We start from the raw sequence: 6,000 nt of genomic DNA, 5'->3' as shown, positions 1-6,000 counted from the left end.
CTCCTCGTAAAAACTCTTCACTGCTTTCAGTAACCTACCTCCTACACCATACACCTGCAACATCTGCCACATTGCCCCCGTATCCACCCTGTCATACGCCTTTTCCAAATCCATAAATGCCACAAAGACCTCTTTAGCCTTATCTAAATACTGTTCACTTATATGTTTCACTGTAAACACCTGGTCCACACACCCCCTACCTTTCCTAAAGCCTCCTTGTTCATCTGCTATCCTATTCCCCGTCTTACTCTTAATTCTTTCAATAATAACTCTACCATACACTTTACCAGGTATACTCAACAGACTTATCCCCTTATAATTTTTGCACTCTCTTTTGTCCCCTTTGCCTTTATACAAAGGAACTATGCATGCTCTCTGCCAATCCCTAGGTACCTTACCCTCTTCCATACATTTATTAAATAATTGCACCAACCACTCCAAAACTATATCCCCACCTGCTTTTAACATTTCTATCTTTATCCCATCAATCCCGGCTGCCTTACCCCCTTTCATTTTACCTACTGCCTCACGAACTTCCCCCACACTCACAACTGGCTCTTCCTCACTCCTACAAGATGTTATTCCTCCTTGCCCTATACACGAAATCACAGCTTCCCTATCTTCATCAACATTTAACAATTCCTCAAAATATTCCCTCCATCTTCCCAATACCTCTAACTCTCCATTTAATAACTCTCCTCTCCTATTTTTAACTGACAAATCCATTTGTTCTCTAGACTTTCTTAACTTGTTAATCTCACTCCAAAACTTTTTCTTATTTTCAACAAAATTTGTTGATAACATCTCACCCACTCTCTCATTTGCTCTCTTTTTACCTCTCTCTTTTTCTCCATATACTCTTCCCTCCTTGCATCACTTCTACTTTGTAAAAACTTCTCATATGCTAACTTTTTCTCCCTTACTACTCTCTTTACATCATCATTCCACCAATCGCTCCTCTTCCCTCCCGCACCCACTTTCCTGTTACCACAAACTTCTGCTGAACACTCTAACACTACATTTTTAAATCTACCCCATACCTCTTCGACCCCATTGCCTATGCTCTCATTAGCCCATCTATCCTCCAATAGCTGTTTATATCTTTCCCTAACTGCCTCCTCTTTTAGTTTATAAACCTTCACCTCTCTCTTCCCTGATGCTTCTATTCTCCTTGTATCCCATCTACCTTTTACTCTCAGTGTAGCTACAACTAGAAAGTGATCTGATATATCTGTGGCCCCTCTATAAACATGTACATCCTGAAGTCTACTCAACAGTCTTTTATCTACCAATACATAATCCAACAAACTACTGTCATTTCGCCCTACATCATATCTTGTATACTTATTTATCCTCTTTTTCTTAAAATATGTATTACCTATAACTACACCCCTTTCTATACAAAGTTCAATCAAAGGACTCCCATTATCATTTACACCTGGCACCCCAAACTTACCTACCACACCCTCTCTGTAAGTTTCTCCCACTTTAACATTCAGGTCCCCTACCACAATTACTCTCTCACTTGGTTCAAAGGCTCCTATACATTCACTTAACATCTCCCAAAATCTCTCTCTCTCCTCTGCATTCCTCTCTTCTCCAGGTGCATACACGCTTATTATGACCCACTTCTCGCATCCAACCTTTACTTTAATCCACATAATTCTTGCATTTACGCATTCATATTCTCTTTTCTCCTTCCATAACTGATCATTCAACATTACTGCTACCCCTTCCTTTGCTCTAACTCTCTCAGATACTCCAGATTTAATCCCATTTATTTCCCCCCACCGAAACTCCCCTACCCCCTTCAGCTTTGTTTCGCTTAGGGCCAGGACATCCAACTTCTTTTCATATATATATATATATATATATATATATATATATATATATATATATATATATATATATATCAGCAATTGAAGAGTTCCTTGGGAAAAGGAATCTTATATGTGAGATGAAAACCTACACTGCTGGTTTTGGACTGAACTCCACCATCTGGCGCTGTACAAATTCAAAGAAAATTAACTTCAAAATCAAAGTAAATCTATTGACCACCCATTTTTTTTTATATTTTATCTAAAAAGAACATTATACTACATACAATTCTCATACACTTATATACTTCATCAATTACACTCATGTCATATAAGGGGTAAAACACCAGCACACCATCCTCCCCGAAACTGTACTAGACTCTACCCTGGAGGAACTTAGCCATCCACCATCTATACAGCTTAAAGGCCCCAAGGAAAACATAAAAAACAGCAACTCCATTGTTATTCGTCCAGTGCATGACTGGAGCTACATTAACAATATCAGTAATGACCACAATTATTTATAACCCGAAAAGTGATGATATATACATGTGTTGCACTTACAGCTGTAATATACAGCAGAGCATAACAATCATAATTATACAGGCTATATACTATTATAATTTATTTACAAGGATAAGTTATATACAATTCACATATCACTAGAACCTACATCCTCAAATATCATAATGTTCATTAAAAGATAAACCCAAGTATCCCTTCCACTCCAAAGGTGTCCTAAACACTACCCTGAAGTGACATAGACACCCCCACCACCTATACAAATCAATTCCCCCTAATGACAAACTTACACAGCCTATCCATAACTAGGTATCCATTGCAGGATTGTTGCAACAAGAATAAGTGATTACAATACCACTCATTATTACACAGTGAATGCTTGTGTAGAGAGACTACTCTTGCCAACTTAATGGCATTGGATCAACTGGACAACACAGTGACTGATTTCATGTTTACGGTGTGGTCTGTGGCCTCATAATGTTGGTGTATGGCACTAAATGGGAGTTTACTCAATTGCACATTTGTTCCAATAGATTTGCCTAAGCATTCAAAGACGTCTACACTCAGTTGACATTACAGTTATAACAACTATATTTGTAGACTTCAAAGGGCTGTAATTCAACAGGTATAACATCTTTGAATTTAAAGAGATGTTGTATAGTTTATTTTGCTTTAGATATATCTTCAATTTTCATCAGAGGATAAAATTCTTTTTACAGTTTTGTTAGCTTGTTTTTAAAGGAAATTAATAGGAAACAGTTAACTGCTCTGTTAACAGTTCACTTAACCTTTCTTACCTCTCTCTCTCCCTCTCTTCATGTCTACCCGCAGTCTTTTTCACTGCTCTCACCTACCCCAGTCCTTTCTCGCTTTCTACATCTCTCTTCCTATCTACCCACAACCTTTTATTCACTATCTAACCCCAGTGCAGAATCTCACTTTAGCGTTGCCAGATGGATTGCCTTAATCAATCGCCCCAAGTCAAGGTATGCAAATGAGCTCACCTGCGTAAATTTAGTGTTGCCATAATTAAGCATGAATTAACTGCATGCCATAAAGCATGCAAGGAACAAGCATCATGTTATAAATTAAGTATGTTTATATATCATTTTCACTAATTTTGAAACTTCGTATTATTCAGGTGTGTATTTCGCAGAGTATATACACTGGGATGTGTATGTCTACAATTTCATATACACCGATATGTATTCATCTGCTGACATACATAAATCGAGGTGAGCACATCTGCCAGTACAAATACACAGGGATAAGTGTATACACAAGTATATAAAGAGCGAGATGTGTGTTTCATAGTATATATGCACCTAGGTATCTACACTAAGTAATAAGTGCAGCAGGTGTTACGAGACTCACCCGTACGTCCCACCTCGCACCGGGTTGGACTCGGGGCCTATCGGTTGTGAGCCGTGCGCATTAACCACTGCGCAGTCTGAAAATAATGCATGAACGAAGAAATTTAGTTTGAATATAATTCCTCCGACTCACTGTGTCGGAAATAAATTATTTCTCGTCGGTAATTAGTGCCTAACTAATAACTGTATTTCATTCCAAATATAAATGTAAAATGCTACTGACGAATTCTGTTTCCCTACCCATTTCAATTATCATTTATCTCTAATGCTGACAATATTCCAAATAATTATTTTAGTATGTTCAACTGAGTTTTCTGATATAATTAATGTTATTGAAGACATGATACTTTAAACAATAAACGCTTGTAGAACAAGCATTTATTGAGACAACGTTTCGCTCTGTGCATAGAGCTTTATCAAGACTTGAAGCTCTACACTGTGCGAAGCGTCTTTCCAATAAAAGTTTGTTCTAGAGTGTTTGTCCTTTTCTTCAGTCATTGTGCGATATGATGGACAATTTTAGCTATAACATGTGAAGAAAACAGGAAAAGTTTGATTTTAAAATTACACATGGAAATCCACTCGACTCGACCACAAGGACTTTTACTTTACAATGGCACCATTCATCGTGTGACCTGCATTGTAGCTACCAGTTCCCAATACTGCATCGTTCAGCAGGCCAGGGTGTCCTCCGTATCTCCGAGTGGCTGCTGGGTGCAGCTGAGTGGCCTAACTTTACGACTCCGAGTGAGTTGCCTCTTGTTGAGGCACGTTTTAATTTTCTAGAGTGCGTTGTCGAGTTTTTTTTTTTTGGTCCTTCCATGCTTCATGCAGCTGCAGTTCTCTACCTCGACTTTCCACGATGGCCAGATCTTTATCGGTACGACGATTGTGATGCCTTACGGGAAGAATCTAGGACATGATCTATTTTAGAAACAGTTATGCGCTATTGACGATGCATCTTATTCAGCACAACACACATGTAGAGAGAATGGAGCGAAACAGAATGACTTCAAGAGTGTATCAGTCTGTAGTGGAAGGAAGGCGGGGTAGGGGTCGGCCTAGGAAGGGTTGGAGGGAGGGGGTAAAGGAGGTTTTGTGTGCGAGGGGCTTGGACTTCCAGCAGGCATGCGTGAGCGTGTTTGATAGGAGTGAATGGAGACAAATGGTTTTTAATACTTGACGTGCTGTTGGAGTGTGAGCAAAGTAACATTTATGAAGGGATTCAGGGAAACCGGCAGGCCGGACTTGAGTCCTGGAGATGGGAAGTACAGTGCCTGCACTCTGAAGGAGGGGTGTTAATGTTGCAGTTTAAAAACTGTAGTGTAAAGCACCCTTCTGGCAAGACAGTGATGGAGTGAATGATGGTGAAAGTTTTTCTTTTTCGGGCCACCCTGCCTTGGTGGGAATCGGCCAGTGTGATAATAAAAAATAATATATATATATATATATATATATATATATATATATATATATATATATATATATATATATATATATATATATATAGTATATATATATATATATATATATATATATATATACATATATATATATACATGTATGTATATATATGTATATATATATGTATATATATATATATATATATATATATATATATATATATATATATATATATATATATATATATATATATATATATATATACATGTATATATATATATATATATATATATATATATATATATATATATATGTATATATATTATATACATGTATGTATATATATTATATACATGTATGTATATATATATATATATATATATATATATATATATATATATATATTATATACATATATATATATATATGTATATATATATGTATATCTACATATATTTATATATCTATCTATATGTATATATATATACATAATATATATGTATATGTATATATATATTTATATATATATATATATATACATGTGTTTATATATATATATATATATATATATATATATGTACATATATATATATATACATAAATATATATATAATATATATATATTATATATATATATATATATATAATGTCGTGCCGAATATGTAAAACTGGACAATTAGCAAGAACTCATTTAAAATTAAGTCCTTTCCAAAATTTTCTCTTATACGTTTAAAGATATAATTTTTTCATTAATGTTAATGTAAATTTTTTTAATTTTGCACCAAAAGAAACATAGAAAACTTATCTAACCTTGTTATAACAAGAGCAATTTATTTTAGCCTAACCCAACTAATTATATTTAAGATTTGTTTACAAATTTTCAC

The sequence above is a fragment of the Cherax quadricarinatus genome, chromosome 63, assembly GCF_038502225.1.
Source record: "Cherax quadricarinatus isolate ZL_2023a chromosome 63, ASM3850222v1, whole genome shotgun sequence".
NCBI classification, from domain to species: Eukaryota; Metazoa; Arthropoda; class Malacostraca; order Decapoda; family Parastacidae; genus Cherax; species Cherax quadricarinatus.
Note: the sequence above shows the minus strand (reverse complement) of the source record.